General features: G+C 29.9%; 1 long non-coding RNA gene across 1 annotated transcript in view; it reads right to left on the reverse strand.

The window, feature by feature from the left end:
* Nucleotides 1-18488, reverse strand: part of LOC109595920 (uncharacterized) — a 43421-nt gene that overhangs the window by 17558 nt on the left and 7375 nt on the right. The window contains exon 2 of the long non-coding RNA XR_002191338.2: nt 14865-14937. This is a non-coding gene — a long non-coding RNA (uncharacterized LOC109595920). The remainder of the gene's footprint in view (nt 1-14864; nt 14938-18488) is intronic.

The raw sequence follows: 18488 nt of genomic DNA on the forward strand, positions 1-18488 counted from the left end.
TTATATATACAGTGTGACCCATATTTTTTTATGTGTGGATCCATTTTAATGAATAATAGACAGTTTCAAAGATAGTTAACAAAGGACTTAATGAAGCCAAAAAAATTGTTCTCTGTATTACTGCAACTAGGTTTACTATAACATTTTTTCAGTCAAAAATGTGAAAAATCTCAGTCTAGTGATTATTCATTAAAATATAATTAAATTTTAAAAATAAACAAATATGGGGTATCTACATCTTAAATGGCAAAATCCTCATACTTCGTAGAAAAAAATGAAAAAATAAAATCACCAAGATGCGGTGCAACCAAAGAACCCACAAGCAAAAACCACCGTGCTTCGATTTCAAAAATTGTATCGGCATTTCCGGTTAATTTCATGTTTTCGGTCTGACCTACTCCGGCGTTTCAGCCCCATTTTATTAGGTTATCTCCATTGTAATTATATTACAACGTGTACCCATGCATGTAAAACAAATCTAATCATTATAATCAAATTATATCCGAGTCAATAGTCGCCACTCGATTTTAGCAAACGATCATTATCAAACCGGGCGTGGCATCGTGGGACTGAGGATCGGGCGCATCGATCGCACGAGAAGATACACTCGCCGTTGCCGCCGCCGCCGTCGTCGTCGTCGACGCCGCCAACGCCGCGGCGTTATACCTGAAGTGCATCCGTAGAGCACTGTTTGGTCCGCCGCCAAAATTGAAACGGGAGGCGGGTCGACTCGATTTCGGTTGACATAGGCCGAGAGACCGCCAACCGTATCGATTACCGGGCGGCCATCAGCTGGATGGGGTTACGCACGTAGACAACACGAATCTACCGTGCTTTCGGCGAACGGGGGGCGCACAAAATTAGTGGACGGACGTGGAAAGGGGTAAGTTCCAAATATTTACATTGGGAAAATCGATCTCTTTGTTTTTAATTAGTTTTCGATAATATTTACATTGGTAAAATTTGTGGTTTTAGGGTAAGATTTATTAAATTTTGCTTGTACAACAGCAGCATAGATGCACATTTACATTTTTCCTTACCTATGCTACTATAATATATTTTTAAAACTGGTGCAGATGAAAAAAGGGTGGCAATTGAGAAAAGCACGATTATGAAACTTAATATAAACGAAGTTAGATGTTAGATAAGTATGGTAAGGTGGAAAAATCGTTTGTTTTGTAAAAAATATTGTTTAGCAGTTTCTAATTACAGTCTGTGTAAAATAATCCTACATATAAGGATACGCATACATTAAGGTGAAAATATATATTTAAATAGCAACAACTAACTAATTAAAAATGTAAAATTACATAAAGAGATATGCAAAATTTATTAATGAATAAAACACTAAACATAAAATGATCATCATTAATTATTACATATTTATATATTTTTTAAGAACACGTAAAGAATTCAAGAAATGTGAATGTAATAATATAAATATAAATAAAACACAAGGAATGAGATGAATTTATGTATATATTATCTGTGAGTAAAGAAGTTTTAAATTATTTATATTAAATAAAGATTATGGTTATATGTAAATTTGTGCTTGACAACATTCCTTTTGTTTATTTTAGTAAAATTTCTGTTTTCATTTAATAATAGTTTAGAATTCTATTGTAATTCTTTTTCTAATGTTTAAAGATTTGAAGTTTAGAGACCATTTAGTGAGTATTAAAAATCAGTTATATAAAAACATATTTAAGACATGCAGTTTAAATAATAAAAATCGACCATCAGGAGAATATAAGCATTTTTTAATCATAGTATTTAAATATCACACATTTTTCTTTAAACTAGTAACTACTTTACATTAATTTTAATCCTTTAAAATAAAAATATAGTAGACTATTAGTCGCACAAAACTATATTTTAAGGTAAGAAAAAAAAACATGAGTAACAGTGAGTCAGTCTGACGCACCCCAAAACGTTACTCAACGTGTACACGCCAGTACGTACGTGGATTTGCGTGTGAACTCGAAAATAAAGCCTTTGGTAACCGTCGTTTGGTACATTTACAAGTTTACATTACTGTAAAAATCAAGTTGGCAAACCATGTCGAACATCACACAATCTAAAAATAGTTGTAAACAAAGCCAACTAAAAATATTTACATTTACATCACCTGACTAATATAAACGAGATTGTAATAGTCAAAGGTCAACTTCGTATGCCATAAAGTTGTGTGTTTTGTTAGTGAAAAGCCAAATATGTGCGCTGGTTATTTTAAAAATATATTGCTGAACTGTATTAACTTAATACAGTTAGTTAGCTTATGCCAGCTGCACAAACGGTAGCGTACACAATAAATTGAATTGCATATTAATACGATAATAGTTGTATTGTATTTTATTTATTTTTATGCAGGCATCGGATAACGTAACATTCATTTTATTCTTTCCTCAAACACTTCGCATTATGACGAAGATAAACATTGATAAAACAATTCTGGAGTTGGTGAAAGGTCAAACTTCAATAATTAATTGTAGTGATCACTTAAATATTTATTTGATGTTATGAAACTTTTGTCGAGTTTTGATAACGTTTTTTACGTGTAATGTCACCCATTTTTTTATAAATGGTATTCCAAATATGGTGAAGGCGCGTCATGCAACTTGAAGACTGGACTTAACAGGTCCCACTTATATATAGCAGGTTTACTGTTAAATTAACTCCTTTATGAAGAAAATTTATACAAGGAAAAACAATTCGAATTATCAAATTGAATATTATTGCCCAGGTCAGGCTAAATAAAATGTTTTTTATTGTTAGTACTGTTCACCATTTATATTCACATTACTAAACTGAATTGTTGCGTAGATTGTTTTTAATAAGTTTTCGAAGATTTCCTGAAGTTGGCAATTACCATCTGTCGTTGCTGCTACTTTAAACATTTGGACACTCAACAATATGGATTAGGCATCAATAATTGCAAAGAACTATTGATTTGGTATGGTGACATCATCGAAACTTTGCAACGTTGTAGCGTCAATTAAATGTGTATCAAGGGCAAAATTGACACCATCAATGGAGGTACCTTTATCAATAACACCTTTATAGTAAAATTTAAAATTGTACATAAAGCCTGTGACGTTGGTTTCAACACTTTGGACATTTCGAGGTAATGGAAAAAACATATGGCGATGTGGAAGTATGATTTTGGAAAAATGTGCTATTTCATTAATTTGTTTAATAACTAGGTACTTTCTATAAACCTGATGTGTCGATTTATTTGCAAAGGCGTGCTATGATTGTTTACATTTTTGCGTTGGCTGTTACCTGCCCATTTATCGATCCAAGAGCCATGTTTTCAAAGGAAAATGTCAACAACGACGTCCATTGAAGAAATGAGCAGTGCGTGACCGGTGGCGAAAACAAAAACAAAACCACGCACGAACGGACACACACATTTTGAACTGTGTACAGGTACGTCCGGGGATTAGGAAACGAAAACCGTCGACTACCGTGTGTACTGGAACGACATTACGAGCACAACAAAAATATTTACGATCATAAATTAAGACGGGTCGCGCGAGTACTGTTGCCAGGCAGCGAATATTAGTACGTAGACGGAAAACGGTGCGGCCTTGACAACAGTTTTAAAAAAGCCATTTGGGGTCACCTTGTGTGTGTGTGTGTGCCGGCGCTCCTGGCGTCCGCCGTGTCGGACGTCGTCTCCGTGGCGTGGAGCGGTACGCCGCGGCGGCTCTGGCGTCGACGGCGGCGACGGCGACGACGTGGGCCCGCCGAATCGGCCGGACGTCGGGCACACCGCCGACGGGCCGGTGGTGAAGGGAGACGCGGATCGGGCACCGTTCGAGCGACCGACCGACACAGAACGTTACGCAATAGCACCGAGTACTCCGGAGGCCCTGTCCGAGGAGCAGCCGCAATGCGGCCTGCGCAGGCGCCATTTCTCCGGCCCAGCCTTGGCAATGAACTTGACAGTGGGGGCGGCGAGACGCGAGGGGACGGCGCGGCCAGTCCCGCGCGGTCGATAAGTTCTGAATCAACTCTCGCTTCGTGCGCCTCCTTTCCACCACCTTGTTGCCGACCGCTTCTCGTCCTCTTTTGGAGCACGCCGCAAAGATTTTCGTTCGCGGCCAAGGATCGCCGTTTCGTTCCAACGAAAGGCGAATTGGTCGAGGGCGCCGGTCGTACGCCGTTGCTGTTCCATTCTTTGGCACGATTCACTCGCATCGGCCGTCATGTTTTCGTCCGTGTGGGATCTCGAATTTACTTTTTATGTTCATGGTGAAATTTTAAATGTCGTAAACGTTTCTTTTGATTTGAAAAATTAATAAATATATTTTTTAGAGAATTACAAGGTTATCAAGAAAAATTGAAGCAAGAAATTTTATAGTGAAAAACATAAAAAGTAAACGATAATAAAATAATTTGAAATAAATTGAATCAATTACAATTTTGGTATAAAGACAGCAACAATAATAAATAGTTATCCCAAACATTGGAGTAATTCGGACAATTTTAGAATTGGGGTTTGGGATTAAAAACAGTATAAACAAGAATTTTCCTGTATGAACAAGGTATTACATACTTTAAAAGGTCCCCTATTGTTAGGAACCAATACTTTTAATAGGCTTAAAAATAAAAAAGCCAGAAGACTCAGAAAACGAAATTATATCCTTCAAAGATCTTAAAAAAAATAGTGAAATAAGTGAAAAATATTAAAAAAAAAGAATCCTAAAGAGATATTAAATCATAAATTAACTTAAAAAGAGTTTGTCACAGATTTAACCTAAGGAACAACTAATCCAAGAAGCATTAAGGAGAACAATTAAGATTGAAGAAGAATTTTCAAAGTCAGAGGATGATGTAAATATAGAGTAAGTCTGTAATAACGTTCTCATTGGGCTAAATCGAATAATCTCCTCATAAAAGACGTATTGCTTCTGAGAAAGCTCAAGAAAGCAACTAATATAACTGCACACAAACTGGTTCAAACTAAAATAGACACATATTTAAACAAAGTGAGTAGAATTTTTGGCCGATTACAGACAGACGTGTATAATATTTAGTATATTACGTAGTTTCCTCTCTATTCATGTGTGAAATATTGTTCAGTTTATTTCTATTTTATTTTATGAAAATATATGTTCATTTTGTTGTTCTTTTTTATTAATAGAACAATTTTGAGAAATTCTTAGTTACTCTCATAACAAAAAAAGAATTCAAAGTAACTCCAGAAATCCGGATATCCGGATAGTAGAAGTTATTTTGTAATAATTAATAAAAATATATTTTTTACAATTAATACTAATAAATATAGCCATATATAAAATTCAACATATATACTTCTTATTAAAAATAAAGCAACACATTATTCATATTTAATAATATTTTGTTTAATAAATCTTAGTAATAATCCATAATGTAAATTTCATTCATTTCAAAGAAGATATACAGATTTATGATGTTTTGTAGTAATTTAATCATTTCTGGTGTGGTCGTTATCAAGTTAAAAATACTGTATAAAATTCTAATTTAAACAAATAGGGTATAAGGTAGGTTCAGCAAATATATAGACCATTCTTTGATTCGGATCAGTTATAAAACTAGAGAAACCTACCCAAACCAACATGTTTCCACCTCCGCTTTCAATTGCAAGGCAAATGTAATTTGCGTTTGATTTCTAGAACATCCACCTCCACGCAAACAGATTGTATTAGGCTTATAAAACACTACTTTTGTTAAAACACAAATAAGTTAGAAGGCATCCTCAGCTTTTAATTTTAATCAAATTTTAGAAAAGTACTGTCTTTATAATAATATTTTTAAAAATTGTGTATCTATTCTGAAAGTTGCTTACTTGATAACAGAGGTAGTTTTAAACTCATCCAAATCTAGACACAATTACACAATTCAAAATTTTGATTCCAAAATCTTCACCAACTATTTCATGTATATAATTTATTATGTTGGAGAGCATTCTGAATAATATATTACATCCTATTATATAGAGTAATTATTTCTTTTGCAAGAGTATTTTATAAATAATATTGTAACATGTTCAATTACACTTGATTTTGTACCAAATAATCTAAATGGTACATATTCTTTTTACAAAATCAAGTTTGTGATAATAAGTAATATCAAAAAATGTCATATTTTTATAGAAAAATAATAAGAAAAAACTTTAAATCAATTATTTAATAATTTTCCAATTTATATATGGATGTGAAAAGTTAAATAAAAAATTAAATCTCAAACAAGTTTGTTGTTCCCCACCCATTTTAAAAATATTCCCGGTTATAAAAATATTTATATGATTGTTTTATAATGCAAAAAGCACATAAATAAGTAAATTTACATAAGTTTATAAAGGATAATATTTAAATATGAGACGCTTTAGCAAATATGTGCAAGGTCACATTTTACAAGTCTCAAGTTGCATTTAATTGATAAAATAAAATACGAATAAACCTCAAAAACACAATTACAATAATTATAAACGTTTTTTACTAAATTATATATTAAAATACAGTTTATTTTTTATAGAATAATGAAAAAGGCACGGATAATAATAACCCATTTTTTATTTTTAATAACATAAAGTTATTTTCCCTTCTTACAATCGATTTAAGCGCCTACGCGAATGAGAAGCATATTGCCCGAGGCCCCCCAAAATCTCGGCTGCGCTTTACACGGGGGTTCGCACTTTACGCACAAAATTGTCCTAGGGCATGGCCCGATGTTCCGGCCATTCAGTTCCGTACATTGTTTACGGCCCCGTTTAATAAACATCGCACTAATTCATATATTCAGTTCCGAATTGAAGAACAGTTGATACGGTAATTTTCAATTTTACTTTTCGAAAAATTAGGTCATAATCATCAGGTGATATATATTGATATTGATAGACACATAAATTGATAATTATATCAAGATTAATCAACAATTTTTTTGTTCTTCCGAAATTAATTTTTCAAAGGTTATAATCATAAACCCATAAATTTCCATTTTACTTTTCGCAAGATCCTTTAAATTAATAGGGTTTACTGATGATTATTAGTAATAATTATTACTGATTATCATTATAATTATCGTGATACATATACCTTCATAATTTTAATTGCAAATTGTTGTCTATAAAGTTAATAGATAGAGAAATTATTATATCATTTTAATAATTATATCAAGATTAATCAATATTTTTTCTTTCCTCAAATTTCATATTTTAATGGTAATATTCTCCAGGAATTTACTCTTCGCACAATTCGATAAATGAACAGGGTTCACTGATAATTATTATTGACTATTATCTAGGAAATTATCATGATATTTATACCTTTATAATATTAATAAATTGCAATTATAAATTGATAAATATTGATATTGATAGATAGGTAAATAGATAATTATTAATGGACGTTGTTATGAATTGATTAATCATAATTGATAAAATAAAATATGAATAAACTTCAAAATCACGTTTAAAATAATTATAAATGTATCTCATTATTACTATATTATATGTTCAAATACAATTGAAAATATTTAAATAATCTAATTCAATATCTTTCATATTTCTTCGTTACTAGATATAAAGGCATCATATTATAGATCCCTGCAATGATATTAATAAACTAAATTATTTTATTTGAAATAATATAAACGTTATTTTCTGTTCTTAAAATCGGGTAAGGGTACCAATCATTTCCATTTTATTTTTCGCAAAAACCGATAAATTAGTAATTACCATTTATAATTAGAATTGATCATCTTCCAATTATAGCTGTATTCATACTTTGATAGTATTTTGTTGATAAATTGATAATTATCATATTTTCCCAAAATTAATTTTTTAATGACTTCCATAAATTTCCATTTTACATTTCACAAAATCTGATAAATTAAAGAAATTCATCGATAAATTCACCCCTTATTAACTTGATAATTATGATAATATTTATATCTCGATTTTACACAGGAAAACATTTAACAGGGTGTTTCATAACTTATCCGAAATTTTCAGATATCCACTTCTAAATAATAAAGTTTGTAACAAACCTTACTCTACAACTCTTTTATGCAGTGTTTACTTCTTAATATTTTCAATTATTGTAACCCAAACAATTTTTATCTGGTTTTTTGTTGTTTCAACCGAAGTATACCGTACGGAAGTACAAAGTACAGCAGCAAGGATGAACATTGGAACTTGTGGGATGAAATTGGATAAGACGGAGAAAACTTTGAACAGCTTTTGTAGAATAAGATTTGTTACTCTAACATTTTTTATCTCGTTTTCTGTTGGACTAAGTTGTGAAACACCATGTGTACATGTATGAATTGATTTTATAATTTATAATTATATAAAGTAAGCAAAAAAAAAAAAAATTTCGAATATACTACAATTGATAATTACCTGGATCCCATAATAATTATAAATATCGAATTTTTTGGAACCTTGTATATTAATTCGTAGGTTGTAATGTTACCCGTAAGGAAACGATCATTCTGAAAACATTGTAAGAAACGTTACACACAATCATGTATAATCTGGACCAATCTATGTAATCCGCGAATCCACGACCTGTACATAAATCGTGATTGTGGCCGACACGAGATACGAATGTGCAACGTAAACATTTTTTTTCCATGCATAAAGCTTATGGATTGTTTACTGTTGGATGACTTATGGTGTATAATTTAACAAATGGTGATGTGGAACACGGGCAAGCAGAATGCGCTAACTGGTGCGACGGCATTGTCAGCCGTGCCCTATTGATTGCCCTGCACTGCCGATTCTACACTGGCGAAGTGCCACGTCCAGGAAACTTGCCACTTGTGTCTGAGCCACTTGCATGTTGAGAATTCAACGAAATTGATACAAACTTGGACGCACAACTTAAAAAAATAAACATTACCCATTGTAACATTGCCGCTATGTTTAGTCAATTTAATTTATAAATTCCAAACATTCATTTAGCCAGGATAATTATCTTGTATAACCATCAAAACATTTTGTCTCGATAAGTATCAACTGATAAGAACATCCAGGCTAATATTTTTATATTAATATTATATGATTTTAATAAATATATTGTATTTTTCAAAAATAAGTCAGTACTAGAAGTTAAAATAAAGCTCTAATAACTGAAACAAAACAAAAGGTTCAGTGTCAAATACAAAAAATAGTGAATTTTGCACAGCAAAAAGTTGATATATTTTCAAAATGAAACTTCTCCAAACTCTCATTGAAGCTTTTACATTTCCTCTTACCTTTTTGCTAGTAACCTGCTTTTAAGTTTATAGATTAGTTAACCATTGAGAATAATTGTTAATTGTATGTTTGTCATTTGTATTATTACTCTTAATTACTTAAGATTTTTAGGTTAATAGAATTTTTAATAAGACTGAATATGGTTATAAAGAAAATTTTAAAATATTTTAAATTACTTTATAACTTATACCTCAATCAACTTATACCTTTATCAATATAACATTATCAAAATAGTAATTATCATTACACAATTATAATTCTTTGATAACTATTGTATGAGTAATATAGATATTACTTAGAATTTCGTTTTAAACAGAAATTGCGCTTGTAAAAAATAAAGATAACAACTTGTCCTCGAATTTGATTGACTGGTGAAAGAATTTGTTTGTGCAGGACAGTTACACATTACTTATGTAAAACAGTTTTTCTTTGAAATTTCAATATGTTAAATCCGGGACAAAAGCTCATCAATCAATGTTGGCATTTTAAAATTATAATATTATAATTTTCTTGAGACTAGAAATGCAAATGCATAAATATACGTTTAAAACGTTGTTGATGTTCTTCTAAATAGCCTTTGGATTCTTTATTTAAATTAAATAATAACATTTTACCAAGACATCCATTTTGAGATTTTTGTTCACCAATTTTATAATTTTATATTATTATTTTATTTTTAATAAAATCATCTTTCAGTTAATTAGATCCAATTCTATTTTTCCTATTCGAAAATGGAAATCCACATAATTGTATTATGGGTATTTCAATTTTGAGGAATAAACTGTTATCATAAAAATAAAAACTGACGTAGTCCCATGAGTTTGCCCAGTCAGATTTTCCAGCCTGGAACGAAAATGTCAGAGGTTAAACATCTGGTAAAATAGGTCATTCCAGGGGTTCAAGCTTCATTTTACTTCGAACTACAGTTGTTTTGAAACAATTCTATTTTATACACATTTAAATATTAATGAGGTACGTAGTACGTGAATAATGCATTTCTTTCATTTATTTAAATACGATGAGTCACATCTACTTAAATAACTTGAAAAACTTACTTTAATATTAATTTTATACATTCAGCCAGAAAAACATTTTAATACGGCGAAAAACAAACACAATGAAGTTTGATTTCCAAAAATTGTTTAGGACTAGTTATCGATTCATCAGGACCTTTATTTAAAGATCGAGCACATACGACAGAAAAATAAAAAATTGTAATTTGCCTGAAACTCAAACGACAAAAACAAAGTTAATGCCATACACTGATAGTTCCTTAATCGCCTCTGTCGTTGTTTCTTTATGGGTTTAAATTTGATTTTTCCAAAAAAAATTGACATTGATAATATCCAGTTTAAAAGGAAGCATTACAAATAGCCATTAATTAATACACATCTTTGTGGATGGTCGTTTTTTCAACTAGCTCCGTATCCTCTTCACCCGCTTTCGCGAAAGGAAATCCTGCGTGCCCAGACAGTCACCTAGATCTGGGACATTTAACTATGCAGAAATCGAGCGCGATAGATTGACGCACTGTGGATCGGATGATTTTTGGTCCATGTATCACAAATCTGAATGTTTTGGTGAATCTAACGCACTTTATATTTTCGTAAATTGTTTAAGAGATGGGTCCAAAAATCCAGTTGAAAGTTAATAAAGTATCAGATTATTTCATTTAATATAATAGCAAATAATAATAACGTAGTGTAAATAAATATGTATATTATAATATGTCATTATTATTTATCGAGGGTCCCTTCAACTTTTAATTAGTTAGTAGCATTAAAATGAAACAAAGTTGAATAGAGAAACAATTATTTTAACTTAATAAACAAAAAAAACCATTCAGTTATTGCTAATGTTTAAAAACTACTTATTTGTTTCGACAATTTATTAGTAAGCAATAATGAAATATTATGTTTCATTGCATTTTTGGCTGAACAAAGCCAAAATAATAATAATTAATTTAAATTTAGATTCGTAATGGTCAGCAAAAAACATTATTGATATTATAAAGATAATTAACATAATTGTTAAAATTGCACATTATTTGTTGCTAATTATTGACTAATGTAAACATGACAATTTATATAGTTTTTAAAATAATTGTGTTATGTAGTAACATTTGTAACGAGTTACAGTGTCTCGCCTACATTAGGGTGGACCAAAATATCGACAATTTTTTTTTTAATTTCCGACCTTGAAAAATTGGTTCTTAACCACCTTTAAAAAATGCTTTTCAAAGATGAGCTCTTAATTTTAATATGAAAGTCCCACTCATCTAAGTTTTCAATTTTTTCAGTTCAGTTCCATATAGCAAAGTGGATATCTCACCATTCCTTGATCGTACAGAAAATTTTTATTTAAATTTGTTATAGGAAATTGAGCACTCTACAAAAAAGGTATCTTACAATTTTTTCATGATTCTTACCGTTTAGAAGCAAAATTATGAAAAAAATATTGTTAATAAATTGATTAGAAACAAATATATTCCGAAACAAAACTCAAATTTTTATGAATATTTTCAAAATTCATGAATGGATAAATTTAAAATTAAAAAACTATTAAAATTAAGATATTTATATGCAAATATCTTCTAAATTGTTAGAGTAATTGATTAACTTCAAGAGATTTTTTTCGTAGAACGTTTAATTTCCTTAAAAAAAAGCATGTTGAGCATTTTATAATATTTTCTTATATACGAGTTATAAAATTTAGAAGAAAAAAATTTAAATTCATTAAACTTGACCTCCCGACATCTTCTAAACGGCAAGATACGTTTTTTGTAGAGCGTTTAATGTACAAGAAATGCGAATAGAAATTTTCTATATGACCATAAGTAATGGCGAAATATGAATTTTGCCATATGGGGCTGAAGAAAAAATGGAAAGCTAAAAGAGAAAATTCCTATTAAAATTAAGAACTCTTCTTTGGAGAGTATTTTGTAACGGTACCTAGGAAGCAATTTTTAGTGTTAAAGTTAAAAAAAAATCCAAAATTATTAATTGATTAAAAGATCTGACCATCGATATTTTGTCTTGTCCAACGCAATCTCCAGACATTAATCCTGTAGAAATCATGTGGGGATCTCATTTATGACCAAGTTCGATATAAAAATTTAAATGAACTCTTCACAGCATTCAAGTGAATCCAAAATATTATATTTGTACCCATTTGGTCACATTTAATTTAAATTCATCTTTAAAAATTAGAGTAAAGGTTTCATTCAGGTCATTTTATCAGGCAGCCAAAATTAGGTAACAAACCATAACTTCGTTAAGAAAAATCAATGAAACTTTATAATAGTATTGATAGAATCAGCAGAAACCATGAAACAATTTACAACAATAAAAAAATCATCAACGTCCGAAAATCAACGAGGGATCGATCCACAGTGTGGCGGACCGCATGATCATCTGATGGCCGCAAACGCTGCGGTGCATGTTCAAGGCCACGCGAGGCCATCCATGTCCCTGGTCTCATTCACTGATTTGTCGTCAACCGCGTAAATAATAATGCATGTTGCAGACGTTCTGCTGCAATGCCTCAACGCTAAACGTGCCCGATGACACAACGGTTTTATTAATCAATTCGAACAAACTAATCGTGTGGAAGAATGTTCCCTTCATCTTTTCACACCAGTCACTATTTTTCTTTTGTTATTTGCACATTTTTGTCCGTTGAAATCATTATTTTACTCTAACTTAATCAATTATAATTGAAAAAGAAAGTTAATCTATAAGTGATTGTGCTTAAACGTAAATTATCAAGAAAGTTGTACGTCAATATGTTAAAATAGAAAATATTCCATACATTCACAATATTGATTTTATTTTCACTTGCAATATCACAAAAAGGTAATTTTCAACGTTTCAATTAGATTCAAGCTTTGCTATTATTTTATTAAAAACTTAATAATATATATTAATATGTACTCATTCCTATTCCTTTCCAATTCGATTCAAACTTATAAATTATTACTGAAGATGAAAGGTGTAATTAAATTAACAGTGCTTAAACGAGGAGCGTTTATCAAGAAAATGACACAGTTTAAATAAAATCAATACATCAGATTCTATTTGAAGCCAAACCATTTTATTTATGAAATATTGAATTTGAGGTACTCTATTCACTTACAGTAGTGGACATAATTATTGCAACTTATTAAAATATATCAAAAACATGTTTTTTCTGTTATTGTTGTGTCTAATATGTAACTGCTTAATCTAATTTAATTCTAAAAAATTCACTAGTTTTTTAATTTTCAACTTTCTACTTAATGATATTTCATTGCTCTTTGTGAATTTAAATCGATTATTTACTAGCGGTATTTTGCTTATTATAATTATCTAATTATTGGTCGAAGTGAAACTGTAAGAAAATTTTAATTGAGCGTTTACAAGTCTGAGAAAAACAAGAAGAGATAGCTAAGACTTTACGGCTAAATAAGTCAATCGTTCCAAAGTTCGAAAAACTTTAAATCGATAAGTGGATAATTCGAATCTCAAAAGACAATCCAATCTTATCGTCATATGAATTTAAGTCCAACCTGGAGAAAATGAGACTTGCCGAAACTAATTCAAGGAATGTGAGAAGATGGTTAGTGGAAGGGGGTTCGTTTGGCCCCAAACCTACATGAAAAATTCTCGTTTCTGCTAAAAGGTGGTAGTCCAATTTTGAGTTGGTTAGGATAATATTCAACACAAAATAGTGAGGACAAGTCACGAGTTTAAATTTAATTAAAAAAAGGTGGTTCTGGTTATGTTAAACGTTCTACAGGGACAAAACTATCCAAAAAGTTGTGCTGCTCTTAATAAATGTAGTTCACCTCAACTAAAATCCAAAATTGTAACGACATCAATCAACATTAAATTTGACACAAAATTTTTAAAAATTTAATTGACCTCACCACAACAATTTAAGAAACTTGTCATATATTGTGTCGAGTCTATGCCTCGGAGATGGGCCAAAATTATAAAACAACAAGGATATTATACAAAGTGTTAATATTAAATTAAATAACACACATTTAATCATTAAAAATCTCTTTGAAAATTAAAGTTCCTACATTTATGTCCAGCTCAATTCAGATAAATATATGTAACATTTTACAGAATACTAATATAGTAGCTTGTATAGTACTATATAAAAGAACAACAGTAAATTAATATTATTTTAACACTTCGCATTGAATAAAAGAGTTAGTTAACATTTTAAAAAGTCGCTATAATAATGACCACTACTGTATTTACACATTTTTTGTTATAATTAGTAACCAAAGTTAATAAGTTCAGTAAAGTTTTATGATAGCTTATTAATTGTTTACCTCTGTCGACTTAATGCAAAAAATAAACATTTATTTATAACTAACTGAATAATTTATATGTATAAATTGTAAAAAATAAGCTGATTTAAATACAATATTAGGAATTAAGAATTTGTTAAGCTAAAATAATATTATTTGTTAATATTATAGATAAATGATTAATTCCATAATAAAATATCATCACCTGAGGCTTTAATTTTTACTTAATGTAAGTATATAATAATATATATAAAATAAGATAATAACATACATTTATACCGTACTAATACAAAAAAATAAAAAATAACTTCATACCTATAATAACTCCATCCGTCATAGCCAATGATTAAAATACAAGACAGACTTGTTCTTGCAGTTAATCGATGGTCTGAAACAAGAAAAGCAGTTTAAACACATTTATAAAGAAATTATTATAATAATATATTAGAAAAGGTCTCCAAAACGTGATGGACTTGGCTCACGATATAGAAATTCATTATTTTTATATTTAATAATAATTGCGTACGTCCATTGTTCGAACAAGTAATAACATCCACTAACAGTGAACGTGCCTTAATCTACACAATTATTTTCTATTCACTTCCCCGTTACGATGTGCTTGTCTAAAGATTTAATAAGACTGTAACATTTAAAGGAAAATTATGCATATTAATTTGTACAGCTATGTTGGGATTAAAAAAACAGAACAATTGCTTTAAATTTAGCTAAATATAAAAATTACTGAAATTCTATGTGCATTTTTCCTTTACGTCAAAAGTATATCAGATGAAATTTAATAACATCGAAGTTTATTGTTGTATCGATATAAACAGGATAACAGTAAATTTGAATAACCTCAATCATTTCCTTGAAATTAGTTTTTTACTAATAATATTTGAGCAAATAAATTCTGCAAATTTTAGCAACCAATTTGTGTTATACAATATATAATTTTAACAGTAAACTGTCGACAATTCCAATTAACTAATAGACGGACAAATAATGAGAGATAGTTCAGGTTCACATAATGGATCGCTCCCAATCAGTCATGTTTATAATTATTTGGCAAACATCTAAAACTCCGACAATGCGATTTCGAAATCGTAAATAAATCAAATTCTCACTGTTGCAACCACCGCACAGCAGAAATCATTGCCGTGGTATCATTATGCTCGGCCGGTTTTGCAGACGGGTATTATGATTTGTGCGGCATAACAAGCTCCGGAAATACGCTTCAATTGCAGTGAATGGTGGTCATCTACTGAGATACAATGTTACGGGAATCGTACCAAAGAAAATATTTTGTCAGAATGGATAATGATGTTGCTTTATAAAATGCAGGAATTCGCTTTGGTATTTTATTTATTTTTGTGAATTTAATAAATTGCATTTGAGTTATTGCAACCTTTAACGCTTCACATTTTGTCCCAGTAAACTGTTATCAGTTGCTGAAATTGAAAGATGGATCCCATATGTTGTTCAGATATTTTAATCATTTTGGTTTTAAACCACCACGCCGCAAAAATGCATTTCGATACAATTACTTCGATTTGCAACTTGCATAATCAAATAATCGTCATTCGTTAATCAACGATTCAAATTATCTACTTCCGTACTTACAATTCGACTGCTTAATGCACTTATCCCAACCTCGTCTAACAGACTTTATGAAACATTACTATTCGCCATGTTGCTGCCCAGATCCCTCTTCAGCAGTTAAACTCATCGCCTGTTCATGGTTAGCACCAATACCGCGTCACTTAACCGCAATACCACTTCTGAATTGGACTGTTGGAGGCCATTTAAATTATTAAATGAAAAAATATAAGTTCCAACCTCAAACGCTTTTTCATCCTAGCGAATAGTTCGGTTGTTATAATTAGAATGTCGCTCTCACATTGTGTATACATTTTGGTTGGATATTTTATACATCTTGAATCAGCATCCCGCCAACAGTGGTTTCACGATTCTGCGTCTGATCGTCGTCAAATTTAGCTACATTTATAAGTTTTTAAATTGTGCCAAGGAAATAATACAGGAAATTGTATATAAACTGAATTATTTTTTATTTTTTGTAACGAAAACACGGAATACATGAACTTTTGTTCTTTTTATTGTCTCAGCAATATAATAAATTTTAAAAATTGTAGATTTATTGGGTAAAATCGAAAAAAAATAGGTTTAAAATTGATTACGTCTGTAAAGTTAGTGTTTTTCCTTTATAAATGTTTTTAAATTGTGCCAGAAATATAATAAATTTTAAAGAGTGCGTTCATAAAATAACATAATGAAGAATGTACATAAATTAAATTAACTCTTTTGTAATATTTGGTAACGAAAAAAATACTTTACGTTTTTGGTTGATTTATTTGAATATATTTTAAAACTTTTGTGTTAATCTATATACAGAAAATTTGAAAGCTTTTTTCTAACTATGCCTGAATTGGGTTTATTCAAATACTATAAGTTGTATAAAACTCAAAAAATCATTAAATCACCATCATTAAAGCAAGAGAAGCGAAAAGTTTCAGTCACATTGTGTTTGGAGAAGATACTGTAAGTGATGAAGTTGTATGATTTTGGTTTCATCTGTTTAAAAGTTCCAGTATTGAAGATAACAATGCCAATGTCATCCACGAAAAATTTAAGCACTGTCTCAGCTAAAATCCCTGTGCAACACGTTTAGAAATAGGCAAGCTATTAAACTGCGACAAATCAATTATTAGAAAGAGGTTTCAATTGCCACTTCTTCTCTTGCACGCAACGCAAATGAGCCTTCTATTGATCGCATTGGTACATGCGACGAAAAATGGGTGGATTATGATATCGTCGATCTGGTTAAAGCCTTAAAGCTGGTAAACCTGATGGAACAGTATTTATAAAATGTCTTACCGCAAGAAAGATTTTGATAACTGCATAATGAATTGACAACTTACCAAAACGCCCTACGAACTCTATTGCTCTCAAAATGAGGAAATTTATGAAAAATATACTTAAAGAAGAGCTTCTTTTGTAAATAGACAAATCATTTTGTTTCTTCAAGACAACACAAAACCACATGTCACATTAGAGACCCCAAGAAAGCTTCTAAATGTTATAGTCTAGATTTCTCTCCATATGATTTATTTTTGTCAAATTAATTAAGATCAATAGTAGTGTTCCAAGTTGATTACATCTTTGAATATAGTGCTTAAAAATTTAGTTTTTATTTTTTGTCTAAATTATGACACAAATATTAAAAATTATGGAAAATTTTATACGAATTAATTTTAGTGTAATGTAAACTAATATCAACAGCTTACATTCATCTATTAATATAGTGTTAAAAAACGAATTTTTATTCTTCTTCAGTAATTTTAACTTATACAAAAAAAATAAAAAATGTGTATTTATAAATTAAAATAATTTTTAAATTATACAAAATTTTATAAACACCGAATTATTTTTTCTTTTCTTTCTAATACCAGCTAAATGTTATACATTTATAGATGCATTTTAAATAAAACATTTAGATGGTAATAGAATAAATAGTATTTTAAAAAGAAATTTTTATTTTTGTGCCAAAAAATTGTAAATTTTAAAAATGCATTTATAAAGTATCATAATGGAAATTTTATATATTTACCAAGTCATTTTTTTGTAATATAAACTAATGTCAATAGTTGTGTTCAAGGACATTCTAAAATAATCGTTAATCATTATTGAACACCTGTGCAGTATAACTGAATATAAATTAATCTACTTTTTATAGCAAGAAATAACGAACATATTTAAAAGATTTTATAATTGAATAAAATATTATTATTTATATGGTTCTGCTTATTTATAAATAAAAAACGATAAACTTGGAATAAATCTATATGAAAATTTCTGTATAAAAATAGTAACTATCGTGTATTTCAAAGACACAATATAACTATAAATAAAAAAAGGTAAGAT

Source organism: Aethina tumida, chromosome 1, assembly GCF_024364675.1.
Source record: "Aethina tumida isolate Nest 87 chromosome 1, icAetTumi1.1, whole genome shotgun sequence".
In the NCBI taxonomy this organism is placed as follows: domain Eukaryota; kingdom Metazoa; phylum Arthropoda; class Insecta; order Coleoptera; family Nitidulidae; genus Aethina; species Aethina tumida.